Genomic DNA, 19,950 nt, shown 5'->3' on the forward strand with positions numbered 1-19,950 from the left:
AAGACCTTAACCATTAGGCCAGAGTACGAGTCTAAGACCTTAGCTATTAGGCCAGAGTAAGAGTTAAGACCTTAACCAGTCGGCCAGAGTAAAAGTTAAGATCTTAACCAGTCGGCCAGAGTACAAGTTAAGACCTTAACGAGTAGGCCAGAGTAAGAGTTAAGACCTTAACCATTAGGCCAGAGTAAAAGTTAAGACCTTAACCATTAGGCCAGAGTACGAGTCTTAGACCTTAGCTATTAGGCCATAGTACGAGTCTAAGACCTTAGCTATTAGGCATGAGTAAGAGTTAAGACCTTAACCTGTAGGCCAGAGTACGAGTCTAAGACCTTAGCTATTAGGCCAGAGTAAGAGTTAAGACCTTAACCATTAGGCCAGAGTACCAGTCTAAGACCTTAGCTATTAGGCCAGAGTACGAGTCTAAGACCTTAGCTATTAGGCCAGAGTAAGAGTTAAGACCTTAACCAGTAGGCCAGAGTAAGAGTTAAGACCTTAACCAGTAGGCCAGAGTACGAGTCCAAGACCTTAGCTATTAGGCCAGGGTAAGAGTTAAGACCTTAACCAGTAGGCCAGAGTAAGAGTTCAGACCTTAACCAGTAGGCCAGAGTAAGAGTTAAGACCTTAACCAGTAGGCCAGAGTACGAGTCTAAGACCTTAGCTATTAGGCCAGGGTAAGAGTTAAGACCTTAACCAGTAGGCCAGAGTAAGAGTTCTGACCTTAACCATTAGGCCAGAGTACGAGTCTAAGACCTTAGCTATTAGGCCAGAGTAAGAGTTAAGACCTTAAGCAGTCGGTCAGAGTAAAAGTTAAGATCTTAACCAGTAGGCCAGAGTACAAGTTAAGACCTTAACGAGTAGGCCAGAGTAAGAGTTAAGACCTTAACCATTAGGCCAGAGTACAAGTCTAAGACCTTAGCGATTAGGCCAGAGTAAGAGTTAAGACCTTAACCTGTAGGCCAGAGTAAGAGTTAAGACCTTAGCTATTAGGCCAGAGTAAGAGTTAAGACCTTAGCTATTAGGCCAGAGTACGAGTCTAAGACCTTAGCTATTAGGCTAGAGTAAAAGTTAAGACCTTAACCTGTAGGCCATAGTACGAGTCTAAGACCTTAGCTATTAAGCCAGAGTAAGAGTTAAGACCTTAACCAGAAGTCCACAGTAAGAGTTAAGACCTTAGCGATTAGGCCAGAGTAAGAGTTAAGACCTTAACCATTAGGTCAGAGTATGAGTCAAAGACCTTAGCTATTAGGCCAGAGTAAGAGTTAAGACCTTAGCTATTAGGCCAGAGTAAGAGTTAAGACCTTAACCATTAGGCCAGAGTATGAGTCTAAGACCTTAGCTATTAGGCCAGAGTAAGAGTTAAGACCTTAACCAGTAGGCCAGAGTAAGAATTAAGACCTTGACCAGTAGGCCAGAGTAAGAGTTAATACCTTAACCTGTAGGCCAGAGTAAGAGTTAAGACCTTAGCTATTAGGCCAGAGTAAGAGTTAAGAACTTAACAAGTAGGCCAGAGTAAGAGTTAAGACCTTAACCTGTATGTCAGAGTACGAGTCTAAGACCTTAGCTATTAGGCCAGAGTAAGAGTTAAGACCTTAGCTATTAGGCCAGAGTAAGAGTTAAGACCTTAACCAGCAGGCCAGAGTAAGAATTAAGACCTTAACCAGTAGGCCAGAGTACGAGTTTAAGACCTTAGCTATTAGGACAGAATAAGAGTTAAGACCTTAACCTGTGGGCCAGAGTACGAGTCTAAGACCTTAGCTATTAGGCCAGAGTAAGAGTTAAGACCTTAACCAGTAGGCCAGAGTAAGAGTTAAGACCTTAACCAGTAGGCCAGAGTATGAGTCTAAGACCTTAGCTATTAGGCCAGAGTAAGAGTTAAGACCTTAACCAGCAGGCCAGAGTAAGAGTTAAGACCTTAACCATTAGGCCAGAGTACAAGTCTAAGACCTTAGCTATTAGGCTAGAGTAAGAGTTAAGACCTTAGCTATTAGGCCAGAGTAAGAGTTAAGACCTTAACCAAAAGGCCATAGTACGAGTCTAAGACCTTAGCTATTAGGCCAGTGTAAGAGTTAAGACCTTAACCATTAGGCCAGAGTACAAGTCTAAGACCTTAGCAATTAGGCCAGATTAAGAGTTAAGATGTAAACCTGTAGGCCAGAGTAAGAGTTAAGACCTTAGCTATTAGGCCAGAGTAAGAGTTAAGACCTTAGCTATTAGGCCAGAGTACGAGTCTAAGACCTTAGCTATTAGACCAGAGTAAGAGTTAAGACCTTAACCTGTAGGCCATAGTAAGAGTCTAAGACCTTAGCTATTAAGCCAGAGTAAGAGTTAAGACCTTAACCAGAAGGCCAGAGTAAGAGTTAAGACCTTAGCGATTAGGCCAGAGTAAGAGTTAAGACCTTAACCAATAGGCCAGAGTAAGAGTTAAGACCTTAACCATTAGGCCAGAGTATGAGTCTAAGACCTTAGCTATTAGGCCATAGTAAGAGTTAAGACCTTAGCTATTAGGCCAGAGTAAGAGTTAAGACCTTAACCATTAGGCCAGAGTACGAGTCTAAGACCTTAGCTATTAGGCCCGAGTAAGAGTTAAGACCTTAGCTATTAGGCCAGAGTAAATGTTAAGACCTTAACCAGTAGGCCAGAGAAAGAGTTAAGACCTTAACCAGTAGGCCAGAGTAAGAATTAAGACCTTAACCAGTAGGCCAGAGTAAGAGTGGAGAAGTGTAGCTCACTGGTTAGAGGAGGCATACCCTGAAGCAGAGATCAGACCCGGGACCTGGGTTCGATTCCCGACGCGGCAGGGTCCAGAGCCCAATTGTCCACGGACTCGATAATTCTCGCTTCGGTGCCCACTCTAAGCACGAGTTCACACTATGCAGCTCTGGGCAACAAGCCTGCTTAATCTCCACAACGGCCCCCCGCGGCGGGATGCCTGGCTTTCACCTTGGGGATGCCCAGTACGGGTTATCTTACAGGGAAAAACCAGGACGGGTTCCCAATGCAAGCGCCAAGATGCCCGTAGGGTGATAGCTGCGCTCTATAAGTACATCAATCAATCAATCAATCAATCAATCAAGAGTTAAGACCTTAACCTGTAGGCCAGAGTAAGAGTTAAGACCTTAACAAGTAGGCCAGAGTAAGATTTAAGACCTTAACCAGTAGGCCAGAGTAAAAGTTAAGACCTTAACCATTAGGCCAGAGTACAAGTCTTATACCTTAGCTATTAGGCCATAGTACGAGTCTAAGACCTTAGCTATTAGGCCTGAGTAAGAGTTAAGACCTTAACCTGTAGGCCAGAGTACGAGTCTAAGACCTTAGCTATTAGGCCAGAGTTAGAGTTAAGACCTTAGCTATTAGGCCAGAGTAAGAGTTAAGACCTTAACCAGTAGGCCAGAGTAAGAGTTAAGACCTTAACCAGTAGGCCAGAGTACGAGTTTAAGGCCTTAGCTATTAGGCCAGAATAAGAGTTAAGACCTTAACCTGTAGGCCAGAGTACGAGTCTACGACCTTAGCTATTAAGTCAGAGTAAGAGTTAAGACCTTAACCAGTAGGCCAGAGTAAGAGTTAAGACCTTAACCATTAGGCCAGAGTACGAGTCTAGGACCTTAGCTATTAGGCCAGAGTAAGAGTTAAGACGTTAACCAGTAGGCCAGAGTAAAAGTTAAGATCTTAACCAGAAGGCCAGAGTACGAGTTAAGACCTTAACCAGTAGGCCAGAGTAAGAGATAAGACCTTAACCATTAGGCCAGAGTACGAGTCTAAGACCTTAGCGATTAGGCCAGAGTAAGAGTTAAGACCTTAGTGATTAGGCCAGAGTAAGAGTTAAGACCTTAACCTGTAGGCCAGAGTAAGAGCTAAGACCTTAGCTATTAGGCCAGGGTAAGAGTTAAGACCTTAGCTATTAGGCCAGAGTACGAGTCTAAGACCTTAGCTATTAGGCCAGAGTAAGAGTTAAGACCTTAACCTGTAGGCCATAGTACGAGTCTAAGACCTTAGCTATTAAGCAAGAGTAGGAGTTAAGACCTTAACCAGAAGGCAAGAGTAAGATGTAAGACCTTAGCGATTAGGCCAGAGTAAGAGTTAAGACCTTAACCAGTAGGCCAGAGTAAGAGTTAAGACCTTAACCAGTAGGCCAGAGTAAAAGTTAAGACCTTAACCATTAGGCCAGAGTACGAGTCTTAGACCTTAGCTATTAGGCCATAGTACGAGTCTAAGACCTTAGCTATTAGGCCTGAGTAAGAGTTAAGACCTTAACCTGTAGGCCAGAGTACGAGTCTAAGACCTTAGCTATTAGGCCAGAGTAAGAGTTAAGACCTTAGCTATTAGGCCAGAGTAAGAGTTAAGACCTTACCCAGTAGGCCAGAGTAAGAGTTAAGCCCTTAACCAGTAGGCCAGAGTACAAGTTTAAGACCTTAGCTATTAGGCCAGAATAAGAGTTAAGACCTTAACCTGTAGGCCAGAGTACGAGTCTAAGACCTTAGCTATTAGGCCAGAGTAAGAGTTAAGACCTTAACCAGTAGGCCAGAGTAAGAGTTAAGACCTTAACCATTAGGCCAGAGTACAAGTCTAAGACCTTAGCTATTAGGCTAGAGTAAGAGTTAAGACCTTAGCTATTAGGCCAGAGTAAGAGTTAAGACCTTAACCAAAAGGCCATAGTACGAGTCTAAGACCTTAGCTATTAGGCCAGAGTAAGAGTTACCACCTTAACCAGTAGGCCAGAGTAAGAGTTAAGACATTAACTATTAGGCCAGAGTAAGAGTTAAGACCTTAACTAGTAGGCCAGAGTAAGAGTTAAGACCTTAACCTGTAGGCCAGAGTACGAGTCTAAGACCTTAGCTATTAGGCCAGAGTAAGTGTTAAGACCTTACCATTAGGCCAGAGTACCAGTCTAAGACCTTAGCTATTAGGCCAGAGTATGAGTCTAAGACCTTAGCTATTAGGCCAGAGTAAGAGTTAAGACCTTAACCAGTAGGCCAGAGTAAGAGTTAAGACCTTAACCAGTAGGCCAGAGTACGAGTCTAAGACCTTAGCTATTAGGCCAGGGTAAGAGTTAAGACCTTAACCAGTAGGCCAGAGTAAGAGTTAAGACCTTAACCATTAGGCCAGAGTACGAGTCTAAGACCTTAGCTATTAGGCCAGAGTAAGAGTTAAGACCTTAACCAGTCGGCCAGAGTAAAAGTTAAGATCTTAACCAGTCGGCCAGAGTACAAGTTAAGACCTTAACGAGTAGGCCAGAGTAAGAGTTAAGACCTTAACCATTAGGCCAGAGTAAAAGTTAAGACCTTAACCATTAGGCCAGAGTACGAGTCTTAGACCTTAGCTATTAGGCCATAGTACGAGTCTAAGACCTTAGCTATTAGTTATGAGTAAGAGTTAAGACCTTAACCTGTAGGCCAGAGTACGAGTCTAAGACCTTAGCTATTAGGCCAGAGTAAGAGTTAAGACCTTAACCATTAGGCCAGAGTACCAGTCTAAGACCTTAGCTATTAGGCCAGAGTACGAGTCTAAGACCTTAGCTATTAGGCCAGAGTAAGAGTTAAGACCTTAACCAGTAGGCCAGAGTAAGAGTTAAGACCTTAACCAGTAGGCCAGAGTACGAGTCTAAGACCTTAGCTATTAGGCCAGGGTAAGAGTTAAGACCTTAACCAGTAGGCCAGAGTAAGAGTTCAGACCTTAACCAGTAGGCCAGAGTAAGAGTTAAGACCTTAACCAGTAGGCCAGAGTACGAGTCTAAGACCTTAGCTATTAGGCCAGGGTAAGCGTTAAGACCTTAACCAGTAGGCCAGAGTAAGAGTTCTGACCTTAACCATTAGGCCAGAGTACGAGTCTAAGACCTTAGCTATTAGGCCAGAGTAAGAGTTAAGACCTTAAGCAGTCGGCCAGAGTAAAAGTTAAGATCTTAACCAGTAGGCCAGAGTACAAGTTAAGACCTTAACGAGTAGGCCAGAGTAAGAGTTAAGACCTTAACCATTAGGCCAGAGTACAAGTCTAAGACCTTAGCGATCAGGCCAGAGTAAGAGTTAAGACCTTAACCTGTAGGCCAGAGTAAGAGTTAAGACCTTAGCTATTAGGCCAGAGTAAGAGTTAAGACCTTAGCTATTAGGCCAGAGTACGAGTCTAAGACCTTAGCTATTAGGCTAGAGTAAAAGTTAAGACCTTAACCTGTAGGCCATAGTACGAGTCTAAGACCTTAGCTATTAAGCCAGAGTAAGAGTTAAGACCTTAACCAGAAGTCCACAGTAAGAGTTAAGACCTTAGCGATTAGGCCAGAGTAAGAGTTAAGACCTTAACCATTAGGTCAGAGTATGAGTCAAAGACCTTAGCTATTAGGCCAGAGTAAGAGTTAAGACCTTAGCTATTAGGCCAGAGTAAGAGTTAAGACCTTAACCATTAGGCCAGAGTATGAGTCTAAGACCTTAGCTATTAGGCCAGAGTAAGAGTTAAGACCTTAACCAGTAGGCCAGAGTAAGAATTAAGACCTTGACCAGTAGGCCAGAGTAAGAGTTAATACCTTAACCTGTAGGCCAGAGTAAGAGTTAAGACCTTAGCTATTAGGCCAGAGTAAGAGTTAAGACCTTAACAAGTAGGCCAGAGTAAGAGTTAAGACCTTAACCTGTATGTCAGAGTACGAGTCTAAGACCTTAGCTATTAGGCCAGAGTAAGAGTTAAGACCTTAGCTATTAGGCCAGAGTAAGAGTTAAGACCTTAACCAGTAGGCCAGAGTAAGAATTAAGACCTTAACCAGTAGGCCAGAGTACGAGTTTAAGACCTTAGCTATTAGGACAGAATAAGAGTTAAGACCTTAACCTGTGGGCCAGAGTACGAGTCTAAGACCTTAGCTATTAGGCCAGAGTAAGAGTTAAGACCTTAACCAGTAGGCCAGAGTAAGAGTTAAGACCTTAACCAGTAGGCCAGAGTATGAGTCTAAGACCTTAGCTATTAGGCCAGAGTAAGAGTTAAGACCTTAACCAGTAGGCCAGAGTAAGAGTTAAGACCTTAACCATTAGGCCAGAGTACAAGTCTAAGACCTTAGCTATTAGGCTAGAGTAAGAGTTAAGACCTTAGCTATTAGGCCAGAGTAAGAGTTAAGACCTTAACCAAAAGGCCATAGTACGAGTCTAAGACCTTAGCTATTAGGCCAGTGTAAGAGTTAAGACCTTAACCATTAGGCCAGAGTACAAGTCTAAGACCTTAGCAATTAGGCCAGAGTAAGAGTTAAGATGTAAACCTGTAGGCCAGAGTAAGAGTTAAGACCTTAGCTATTAGGCCAGAGTAAGAGTTAAGACCTTAGCTATTAGGCCAGAGTACGAGTCTAAGACCTTAGCTATTAGACCAGAGTAAGAGTTAAGACCTTAACCTGTAGGCCATAGTAAGAGTCTAAGACCTTAGCTATTAAGCCAGAGTAAGAGTTAAGACCTTAACCAGAAGGCCAGAGCAAGAGTTAAGACCTTAGCGATTAGGCCAGAGTAAGAGTTAAGACCTTAACCAATAGGCCAGAGTAAGAGTTAAGACCTTAACCATTAGGCCAGAGTATGAGTCTAAGACCTTAGCTATTAGGCCATAGTAAGAGTTAAGACCTTAGCTATTAGGCCAGAGTAAGAGTTAAGACCTTAACCATTAGGCCAGAGTACGAGTCTAAGACCTTAGCTATTAGGCCCGAGTAAGAGTTAAGACCTTAGCTATTAGGCCAGAGTAAATGTTAAGACCTTAACCAGTAGGCCAGAGTAAGAGTTAAGACCTTAACCAGTAGGCCAGAGTAAGAATTAAGACCTTAACCAGTAGGCCAGAGTAAGAGTGGAGAAGTGTAGCTCACTGGTTAGAGGAGGCATACCCTGAAGCAGAGATCAGACCCGGGACCTGGGTTCGATTCCCGACGCGGCAGGGTCCAGAGCCCAATTGTCCACGGACTCGATAATTCTCGCTTCGGTGCCCACTCTAAGCACGAGTTCACACTATGCAGCTCTGGGCAACAAGCCTGCTTAATCTCCACAACGGCCCCCCGCGGCGGGATGCCTGGCTTTCACCTTGGGGATGCCCAGTACGGGTTATCTTACAGGGAAAAACCAGGACGGGTTCCCAATGCAAGCGCCAAGATGCCCGTAGGGTGATAGCTGCGCTCTATAAGTACATCAATCAATCAATCAATCAATCAATCAAGAGTTAAGACCTTAACCTGTAGGCCAGAGTAAGAGTTAAGACCTTAACAAGTAGGCCAGAGTAAGATTTAAGACCTTAACCAGTAGGCCAGAGTAAAAGTTAAGACCTTAACCATTAGGCCAGAGTACAAGTCTTATACCTTAGCTATTAGGCCATAGTACGAGTCTAAGACCTTAGCTATTAGGCCTGAGTAAGAGTTAAGACCTTAACCTGTAGGCCAGAGTACGAGTCTAAGACCTTAGCTATTAGGCCAGAGTTAGAGTTAAGACCTTAGCTATTAGGCCAGAGTAAGAGTTAAGACCTTAACCAGTAGGCCAGAGTAAGAGTTAAGACCTTAACCAGTAGGCCAGAGTACGAGTTTAAGGCCTTAGCTATTAGGCCAGAATAAGAGTTAAGACCTTAACCTGTAGGCCAGAGTACGAGTCTAAGACCTTAGCTATTAAGTCAGAGTAAGAGTTAAGACCTTAACCAGTAGGCCAGAGTAAGAGTTAAGACCTTAACCAGTTGGCCAGAGTACGAGTCTAAGACCTTAGCTATTAGGCCAGAGTAAGAGTTAAGACCTTAACCAGTAGGCCAGAGTAAGAGTTAAGACCTTAACCATTAGGCCAGAGTACGAGTCTAGGACCTTAGCTATTAGGCCAGAGTAAGAGTTAAGACGTTAACCAGTAGGCCAGAGTAAAAGTTAAGATCTTAACCAGTAGGCCAGAGTACGAGTTAAGACCTTAACCAGTAGGCCAGAGTAAGAGTTCTGACCTTAACCATTAGGCCAGAGTACGAGTCTAAGACCTTAGCGATTAGGCCAGAGTAAGAGTTAAGACCTTAGTGATTAGGCCAGAGTAAGAGTTAAGACCTTATCCTGTAGGCCAGAGTAAGAGCTAAGACCTTAGCTATTAGGCCAGGGTAAGAGTTAAGACCTTAGCTATTAGGCCAGAGTACGAGTCTAAGACCTTAGCTATTAGGCCAGAGTAAGAGTTAAGACCTTAACCTGTAGGCCATAGTACGAGTCTAAGACCTTAGCTATTAAGCAAGAGTAGGAGTTAAGACCTTAACCAGAAGGCAAGAGTAAGATGTAAGACCTTAGCGATTAGGCCAGAGTAAGAGTTAAGACCTTAACCAGTAGGCCAGAGTAAGAGTTAAGACCTTAACCAGTAGGCCAGAGTAAAAGTTAAGACCTTAACCATTAGGCCAGAGTACGAGTCTTAGACCTTAGCTATTAGGCCATAGTACGAGTCTAAGACCTTAGCTATTAGGCCTGAGTAAGAGTTAAGACCTTAACCTGTAGGCCAGAGTACGAGTCTAAGACCTTAGCTATTAGGCCAGAGTAAGAGTTAAGACCTTAGCTATTAGGCCAGAGTAAGAGTTAAGACCTTAACCAGTAGGCCAGAGTAAGAGTTAAGCCCTTAACCAGTAGGCCAGAGTACAAGTTTAAGACCTTAGCTATTAGGCCAGAATAAGAGTTAAGACCTTAACCTGTAGGCCAGAGTACGAGTCTAAGACCTTAGCTATTAGGCCAGAGTAAGAGTTAAGACCTTAACCAGTAGGCCAGAGTAAGAGTTAAGACCTTAACCATTAGGCCAGAGTACAAGTCTAAGACCTTAGCTATTAGGCTAGAGTAAGAGTTAAGACCTTAGCTATTAGGCCAGAGTAAGAGTTAAGACCTTAACCAAAAGGCCATAGTACGAGTCTAAGACCTTAGCTATTAGGCCAGAGTAAGAGTTACGACCTTAACCAGTAGGCCAGAGTAAGAGTTAAGACATTAACTATTAGGCCAGAGTAAGAGTTAAGACCTTAACTAGTAGGCCAGAGTAAGAGTTAAGACCTTAACCTGTAGGCCAGAGTACGAGTCTAAGACCTTAGCTATTAGGCCAGAGTAAGAGTTAAGACCTTACCATTAGGCCAGAGTACCAGTCTAAGACCTTAGCTATTAGGCCAGAGTATGAGTCTAAGACCTTAGCTATTAGGCCAGAGTAAGAGTTAAGACCTTAACCAGTAGGCCAGAGTAAGAGTTAAGACCTTAACCAGTAGGCCAGAGTATGAGTCTAAGACCTTAGCTATTAGGCCAGGGTAAGAGTTAAGACCTTAACCAGTAGGCCAGAGTAAGAGTTAAGACCTTAACCATTAGGCCAGAGTACGAGTCTAAGACCTTAGCTATTAGGCCAGAGTAAGAGTTAAGACCTTAACCAGTCGGCCAGAGTAAAAGTTAAGATCTTAACCAGTCGGCCAGAGTACAAGTTAAGACCTTAACGAGTAGGCCAGAGTAAGAGTTAAGACCTTAACCATTAGGCCAGAGTACAAGTCTAAGACCTTAGCGATTAGGCCAGAGTAAGAGTTAAGACTTTAGCGATTAGGCCAGAGTAAGAGTTAAGACCTTAACCTGTAGGCCAGAGTAAGAGTTAAGACCTTAGCTATTAGGCCAGAGTAAGAGTTAAGACCTTAGCTATTAGGCCAGAGTACGAGTCTAAGACCTTAGCTATTAGGCCAGAGTAAGACTTAAGACCTTAACCAGAAGGCCACAGTAAGAGTTAAGACCTTAGCTATTAGGCCAGAGTAAGAGTTAAGACCTTAACCAGTAGGCCAGAGTAAGAGTTAAGACCTTAACCAGTAGGCCAGAGTACGAGTTTAAGACCTTAGCTATTAGGCTAGAATAAGAGTTAGGACCTTAACCTGTAGGCCATAGTACGAGTCTAAGACCTTAGCTATTAAGCAAGAGTGGGAGTTAAGACCTTAACCAGTAGGCCAGAGTACGAGTCTTGGACCTTAGCGATTAGGCCATAGTACGAGTCTAAGACCTTAGCTATTAGGCATGAGTAAGAGTTAAGACCTTAACCTGTAGGACAGAGTACGAGTCTAAGACCTTAAACATTAGGCCAGAGTATGAGTCTAAGACCTTAGCTATTGGCCAGAGTAAGATTTAAGACCGTAGCTATTAGGCCAGAGTAAGAGTTAAGACCTTAACCAGTAGGCCAGAGTAAGAGTTAAGACCTTAACCAGTAGGCCGGAGTACGAGTTTAAGACCTTAGCTATTAGGCCATAGTAAGAGTTAAGACCTTAACCTGTAGGCCAGGGTACGAGTCTAAGACCTTAGCTATTAGGCCAGAGAAAGAGATAAGACCTTAACCAGTAGGCCAGAGTAAGAGTTAAGACCTTAACCAGTAGGCCAGAGTACGAGTCTAAGACCTTAGCTATTAGGCCAGAGTAAGTGTTAAGACCTTAACCAGTAGGCCAGAGTAAGAGTTAAGACCTTAACCATTAGGCCAGAGTACGAGTCTAAGACCTTAGCTATTAAGCCAGAGTAAGAGTTAAGACCTTAGCGATTAGGCCAGAGTAAGAGTTAAGACCTTAACCTGTAGGCCAGAGTATGAGTTAAGACCTTAGCTATTAGGCCAGAGTAGGAGTTAAGACCTTAGCTATTAGGCCAGAGTACGAATCTAAGACCTTAGCTATTAGGCCAGAGTAAGAGTTAAGACCTTAACCAGTAGGCCAGAGTAAAAGTTAAGATCTTAACCAGTAGGCCAGAGTACAAGTTAAGACCTTAACTAGTAGGCCAGAGTAAGAATTAAGACCTTAACCATTAGGCTAGAGTACGAGTCTAAGACCTTAGCAATTAGGCCAGAGTAAAAGTTAAGACCTTAGCGCTTAGGCCAGAGTAAGAGTTAAGACCTTAACCTGTAGGCCATAGTAAGAGTTAATACCTTAGCTATTAGGCCAGGGTAAGAGTTAAGACCTTAGCTATTAGGCCAGAGTACGAGTCTAAGACCTTAGCTATTAGGCCAGAGTAAGAGTTAAGACCTTAACCTGTAGGCCATAGTACGAGTCTGAGACCTTAGCTATTAAGCAAGAGTGGGAGTTAAGACCTTAAAAAGAAGGCCAGAGTAAGATGTAAGACCTTAGCGATTAGGCCAGAGTAAGAGTTAAGACCTTAACCAGTAGGCCAGAGTAAGAGTTAAGACCTTAACCAGTAGGCCAGAGTAAAAGTTAAGACCTTAACCATAAGGGCAGAGTACGAGTCTTAGACCTTAGCTATTAGGCCATAGTACGAGTCTAAGACCTTAGCTATTAGGCATGAGTAAGAGTTAAGACCTTAGCTATTAGGCCAGAGTAAGAGTTAAGACCTTAACCAGTAGGCCAGAGTACGAGTTTAATACCTTAGCTATTAGGCCAGAATAAGAGTTAAGACCTTAACCTGTAGGCCAGAGTAAGAATTAAGACCTTAACCATTAGGCCAGAGTATGAGTCTAAGACCTTAGCTATTAGGCCAGAGTAAGATTTAAGACCGTAGCTATTAGGCCAGAGTAAGAGTTAAGACCTTAACCAGTAGGCCAGAGTACGAGTCTTGGACCTTAGCTATTAGGCCATAGTACGAGTCTAAGACCTTAGCTATTAGGCATGAGTAAGAGTTAAGACCTTAACCTGTAGGCCAGAGTAAGAATTAAGACCTTAACCATTAGGCTAGAGTATGAGTCTAAGACCTTAGCAATTAGGCCAGAGTAAAAGTTAAGACCTTAGCGATTAGGCCAGAGTAAGAGTTAAGACCTTAACCTGTAGGCCATAGTAAGAGTTAAGACCTTAGCTATTAGGCCAGGGTAAGAGTTAAGACCTTAGCTATTAGGCCAGAGTACGAGTCTAAGACCTTAGCTATTAGGCCAGAGTAAGAGTTAAGACCTTAACCTGTAGGCCATAGTACGAGTCTAAGACCTTAGCTATTAAGCAAGAGTGGGAGTTAAGACCTTAAAAAGAAGGCCAGAGTAAGATGTAAGACCTTAGCGATTAGGCCAGAGTAAGAGTTAATACCTTAACCAGTAGGCCAGAGTAAGAGTTAAGACCTTAACCAGTAGGCCAGAGTAAAAGTTAAGACCTTAACCATTAGGGCAGAGTACGAGTCTAAGACCTTAGCTATTAGGCATGAGTAAGAGTTAAGACCTTAACCTGTAGGCCAGAGTACGAGTCTAAGACCTTAGCTATTAGGCCATAGTACGAGTCTAAGACCTTAGCTATTAGGCATGAGTAAGAGTTAAGACCTTATCCTGTAGGCTAGAGTACGAGTCTAAGACCTTAGCTATTAGGCCAGAGTAAGAGTTAAGACCTTAGCTATTAGGCCAGAGTAAGAGTTAAGACCTTAACCAGTAGGCCAGAGTAAGAGTTAAGACCTTAACCAGTAGGCCAGAGTACGAGTTTAATACCTTAGCTATTAGGCCAGAATAAGAGTTAAGACCTTAACCTGTAGGCCAGAGTAAGAGTTAAGACCTTAACCATTAGGCCAGAGTATGAGTCTAAGACCTTAGCTATTAGGCCAGTGTAAGATTTAAGACCGTAGCTATTAGGCCAGAGTAAGAGTTAAGACCTTAACCAGTAGGCCAGAGTACGAGTCTTGGACCTTAGCTATTAGGCCATAGTACGAGTCTAAGACCTTAGCTATTAGGCATGAGTAAGAGTTAAGACCTTAACCTGTAGGCCAGAGTACGAGTCTAAGACCTTAACCATTAGGCCAGAGTATGAGTCTAAGACCTTAGCTATTAGGCCAGAGTAAGATTTAAGACCGTAGCTATTAGGCCAGAGTAAGAGTTAAGACCTTAACCAGTAGGCCAGAGTAAGAGTTAAGATCTTAACCAGTAGGCCAGAGTACGAGTTTAAGACCTTAGCTATTAGGCCACAGTAAGAGTTAAGACCTTAACCTGTAGGCCAGGGTACGAGTCTAAGACCTTAGCTATTAGGCCAGAGAAAGAGATAAGACCTTAACCAGTAGGCCAGAGTAAGAGTTAAGACCTTAACCAGTAGGCCAGAGTACGAGTCTAAGACCTTAGCTATTAGGCCAGAGTAAGTGTTAAGACCTTAACCAGTAGGCCAGAGTAAGAGTTAAGACCTTAACCATTAGGCCAGAGTACGAGTCTAAGACCTTAGCTATTAAGCCAGAGTAAGAGTTAAGACCTTAGCGATTAGGCCAGAGTAAGAGTTAAGACCTTAACCTGTAGGCCAGAGTAAGAGTTAAGACCTTAGCTATTAGGCCAGAGTAAGAGTTAAGACCTTAGCTATTAGGCCAGAGTACGAATCTAAGACCTTAGCTATTAGGCCAGAGTAAGAGTTAAGACCGTAACCAGTAGGCCAGAGTAAAAGTTAAGATCTTAACCAGTAGGCCAGAGTAAGAGTTAAGACCTTAGCGATTAGGCCAGAGTAAGAGTTAAGACCTTAACCTGTAGGCCATAGTAAGAGTTAAGACCTTAGCTATTAGGCCAGGGTAAGAGTTAAGACCTTAGCTATTAGGCCAGAGTACGAGTCTAAGACCTTAGCTATTAAGCAAGAGTGGGAGTTAAGACCTTAAAAAGAAGGCCAGAGTAAGATGTAAGACCTTAGCGATTAGGCCAGAGTAAGAGTTAAGACCTTAACCAGTAGGCCAGAGTAAGAGTTAAGACCTTAACCAGTAGGCCAGAGTAAAAGTTAAGACCTTAACCATTAGGCCAGAGTACGAGTCTTAGACCTTAGCTATTAGGCCATAGTACGAGTCTAAGACCTTAGCTATTAGGCATGAGTAAGAGTTAAGACCTTAACCTGTAGGCCAGAGTACGAGTCTAAGACCTTAGCTATTAGGCCAGAGTAAGAGTTAAGACCTTAACCATTAGGCCAGAGTACCAGTCTAAGACCTTAGCTATTAGGCCAGAGTACGAGTCTAAGACCTTAGCTATTAGGCCAGAGTAAGAGTTAAGACCTTAACCAGTAGGCCAGAGTAAGAGTTAAGACCTTAACCAGTAGGCCAGAGTACGAGTCTAAGACCTTAGCTATTAGGCCAGGGTAAGAGTTAAGACCTTAACCAGTAGGCCAGAGTAAGAGTACAGACTTTAACCAGTAGGCCAGAGTAAGAGTTAAGACCTTAACCAGTAGGCCAGAGTACGAGTCTAAGACCTTAGCTATTAGGCCAGGGTAAGAGTTAAGACCTTAACCAGTAGGCCAGAGTAAGAGTTCTGACCTTAACCATTAGGCCAGAGTACGAGTCTAAGACCTTAGCTATTAGGCCAGAGTAAGAGTTAAGACCTTAAGCAGTCGGCCAGAGTAAAAGTTAAGATCTTAACCAGTAGGCCAGAGTACAAGTTAAGACCTTAACGAGTAGGCCAGAGTAAGAGTTAAGACCTTAACCATTAGGCCAGAGTACAAGTCTAAGACCTTAGCGATTAGGCCAGAGTAAGAGTTAAGACCTTAACCTGTAGGCCAGAGTAAGAGTTAAGACCTTAGCTATTAGGCCAGAGTAAGAGTTAAGACCTTAGCTATTAGGCCAGAGTACGAGTCTAAGACCTTAGCTATTAGGCTAGAGTAAAAGTTAAGACCTTAACCTGTAGGCCATAGTACGAGTCTAAGACCTTAGCTATTAAGCCAGAGTAAGAGTTAAGACCTTAACCAGAAGGCCACAGTAAGAGTTAAGACCTTAGCGATTAGGCCAGAGTAAGAGTTAAGACCTTAACCATTAGGTCAGAGTATGAGTCTAAGACCTTAGCTATTAGGCCAGAGTAAGAGTTAAGACCTTAGCTATTAGGCCAGAGTAAGAGTTAAGACCTTAACCATTAGGCCAGAGTATGAGTCTAAGACCTTAGCTATTAGGCCAGAGTAAGAGTTAAGACCTTAACCAGTAGGCCAGAGTAAGAATTAAGACCTTGACCAGTAGGCCAGAGTAAGAGTTAATACCTTAACCTGTAGGCCAGAGTAAGAGTTAAGACCTTAGCTATTAGGCCAGAGTAAGAGTTAAGACCTTAACAAGTAGGCCAGAGTAAGAGTTAAGACCTTAACCTGTATGTCAGAGTACGAGTCTAAGACCTTAGCTATTAGGCCAGAGTAAGAGTTAAGACCTTAGCTATTAGGCCAGAGTAAGAGTTAAGACCTTAACCAGAAGGCCAGAGTAAGAATTAAGACCTTAACCAGTAGGCCAGAGTACGAGTTTAAGACCTTAGCTATTAGGACAGAATAAGAGTTAAGACCTTAACCTGTGGGCCAGAGTACGAGTCTAAGACCTTAGCTATTAGGCCAGAGTAAGAGTTAAGACCTTAACCAGTAGGCCAGAGTATGAGTCTAAGACCTTAGCTATTAGGCCAGAGTAAGAGTTAAGACCTTAACCAGTAGGCCAGAGTAAGAGTTAAGACCTTAACCATTAGGCCATAGTACGAGTCTAAGACCTTAGCTATTAGGCCAGAGTAAGAGTTACGACCTTAACCAGTAGGCCAGAGTAAGAGTTAAGACATTAACTATTAGGCCAGAGTAAGAGTTAAGACCTTAACCAGTAGGCCAGAGTAAGAGTTAAGACCTTAACCTGTAGGCCAGAGTACGAGTCTAAGACCTTAGCTATTAGGCCAGAGTAAGAGTTAAGACCTTACCATTACTCCAGAGTACCAGTCTAAGACCTTAGCTATTAGGCCAGAGTATGAGTCTAAGACCTTAGCTATTAGGCCAGAGTAAGAGTTAAGACCTTAACCAGTAGGCCAGAGTAAGAGTTAAGACCTTAACCAGTAGGCCAGAGTACGAGTCTAAGACCTTAGCTATTAGGCCAGGGTAAGAGTTAAGATCTTAACCAGTAGGCCAGAGTAAGAGTTAAGACCTTAACCATTAGGCCAGAGTACGAGTCTAAGACCTTAGCTATTAGGCCAGAGTAAGAGTTAAGACCTTAACCAGTCGGCCAGAGTAAAAGTTAAGATCTTAACCAGTCGGCCAGAGTACAAGTTAAGACCTTAACGAGTAGGCCAGAGTAAGAGTTAAGACCTTAACCATTAGGCCAGAGTACAAGTCTAAGACCTTAGCGATTAGGCCAGAGTAAGAGTTAAGACTTTAGCGATTAGGCCAGAGTTAGAGTTAAGACCTTAACCTGTAGGCCAGAGTAAGAGTTAAGACCTTAGCTATTAGGCCAGAGTAAGAGCTAAGACCTTAGCTATTAGGCCAGAGTACGAGTCTAAGACCTTAGCTATTAGGCCAGAGTAAGACTTAAGACCTTAACCAGAAGGCCACAGTAAGAGTTAAGACCTTAGCTATTAGGCCAGAGTAAGAGTTAAGACCTTAACCAGTAGGCCAGAGTAAGAGTTAAGACCTTAACCAGTAGGCCAGAGTACGAGTTTAAGACCTTAGCTATTAGGCTAGAATAAGAGTTAAGACCTTAACCTGTAGGCCAGAGTACGAGTATAAGACCTTAGCTATTAGGCCAGAGTAAGAGTTAAGACCTTAACCCGTAGGCCAGAGTAAGAGTTAAGACCTTAACCAGTAGGCCAGAGTACGAGTCTAAGACCTTAGCGATTAGGCCAGAGTAAGAGTTAAGACCTTAACCATTAGGCCAGAGTATGAGTCTAAGACCTTAGCTATTAGGCCAGAGTAAGAGTTAAGACCTTAGTTATTAGGCCAGAGTAAGAGTTAAGACCTTAACCATTAGGCCAGAGTACGAGTCTAAGACCTTAGCTATTTGGCCAGAGTAAGAGTTAAGACCTTAACCAGTCGGCCAGAGTAAAAGTTAAGATCTTAACCAGTCGGCCAGAGTACAAGTTAAGACCTTAACGAGTAGGCCAGAGTAAGAGTTAAGACCTTAACCATTAGGCCAGAGTATGAGTCTAAGACCTTAGCTATTAGGCCAGAGTAAGAGTTAAGACCTTAACCAGTAGGCCAGAGTAAGAATTAAGACCTTGGCCAGAGTACAAGTCTAAGACCTTAGCGATTAGGCCAGAGTAAGAGTTAAGACTTTAGCGATTAGGCCAGAGTAAAAGTTAAGACCTTAGCGATTAGGCCAGAGTAAGAGTTAAGACCTAAACCTGTAGGCCATAGTAAGAGTTAAGACCTTAGCTATTAGGCCAGGGTAAGAGTTAAGACCTTAGCTATTAGGCCAGAGTACGAGTCTAAGACCTTAGCTATTAGGCCAGAGTAAGAGTTAAGACCTTAACCTGTAGGCCATAGTACGAGTCTAAGACCTTAGCTATTAAGCAAGAGTGGGAGTTAAGACCTTAACCAGTAGGCCAGAGTACGAGTTTTGGACCTTAGCTATTAGGCCATAGTACGAGTCTAAGACCTTAGCTATTAGGCATGAGTAAGAGTTAAGACCTTAACCTGTAGGCCAGAGTACGAGTCTAAGACCTTAAACATTAGGCCAGAGTATGAGTCTAAGACCTTAGCTATTAGGCCAGAGTAAGATTTAAGACCGTAGCTATTAGGCCAGAGTAAGAGTTAAGACCTTAACCAGTAGGCCAGAGTAAGAGTTAAGACCTTAACCAGTAGGCCGGAGTACGAGTTTAAGACCTTAGCTATTAGGCCATAGTAAGAGTTAAGACCTTAACCTGTAGGCCAGGGTACGAGTCTAAGACCTTAGCTATTAGGCCAGAGAAAGAGATAAGACCTTAACCAGTAGGCCAGAGTAATAGTTAAGACCTTAACCAGTAGGCCAGAGTACGAGTCTAAGACCTTAGCTATTAGGCCAGAGTAAGTGTTAAGACCTTAACCAGTAGGCCAGAGTAAGAGTTAAGACCTTAACCATTAGGCCAGAGTACGAGTCTAAGACCTTAGCTATTAAGCCAGAGTAAGAGTTAAGACCTTAGCGATTAGGCCAGAGTAAGAGTTAAGACCTTAACCTGTAGGCCAGAGTAAGAGTTAAGACCTTAGCTATTAGGCCAGAGTAGGAGTTAAGACCTTAGCTATTAGGCCAGAGTACGAATCTAAGACCTTAGCTATTAGGCCAGAGTAAGAGTTAAGACCTTAACCAGTAGGCCAGAGTAAAAGTTAAGATCTTAACCAGTAGGCCAGAGTACAAGTTAAGACCTTAACTAGTAGGCCAGAGTAAGAATTAAGACCTTAACCATTAGGCTAGAGTACGAGTCTAAGACCTTAGCAATTAGGCCAGAGTAAAAGTTAAGACCTTAGCGATTAGGCCAGAGTAAGAGTTAAGACCTTAACCTGTAGGCCATAGTAAGAGTTAAGACCTTAGCTATTAGGCCAGGGTAAGAGTTAAGACCTTAGCTATTAGGCCAGAGTACGAGTCTAAGACCTTAGCTATTAGGCCAGAGTAAGAGTTAAGACCTTAACCTGTAGGCCATAGTACGAGTCTAAGACCTTAGCTATTAAGCAAGAGTGGGAGTTAAGACCTTAACCAGTAGGCCAGAGTACGAGTTTTGGACCTTAGCTATTAGGCCATAGTACGAGTCTAAGACCTTAGCTATTAGGCATGAGTAAGAGTTAAGACCTTAACCTGTAGGCCAGAGTACGAGTCTAAGACCTTAAACGTTAGGCCAGAGTATGAGTCTAAGACCTTAGCTATTAGGCCAGAGTAAGATTTAAGACCGTAGCTATTAGGCCAGAGTAAGAGTTAAGACCTTAACCAGTAGGCCAGAGTAAGAGTTAAGACCTTAACCAGTAGGCCGGAGTACGAGTTTAAGACCTTAGCTATTAGGCCATAGTAAGAGTTAAGACCTTAACCTGTAGGCCAGGGTACGAGTCTAAGACCTTAGCTATTAGGCCAGAGAAAGAGATAAGACCTTAACCAGTAGGCCAGAGTAATAGTTAAGACCTTAACCAGTAGGCCAGAGTACGAGTCTAAGACCTTAGCTATTAGGCCAGAGTAAGTGTTAAGACCTTAACCAGTAGGCCAGAGTAAGAGTTAAGACCTTAACCATTAGGCCAGAGTACGAGTCTAAGACCTTAGCTATTAAGCCAGAGTAAGAGTTAAGACCTTAGCGATTAGGCCAGAGTAAGAGTTAAGACCTTAACCTGTAGGCCAGAGTAAGAGTTAAGACCTTAGCTATTAGGCCAGAGTAGGAGTTAAGACCTTAGCTATTAGGCCAGAGTACGAATCTAAGA

The sequence above is a fragment of the Triturus cristatus genome, chromosome 7, assembly GCF_964204655.1.
Source record: "Triturus cristatus chromosome 7, aTriCri1.1, whole genome shotgun sequence".
NCBI lineage: Eukaryota > Metazoa > Chordata > Amphibia > Caudata > Salamandridae > Triturus > Triturus cristatus.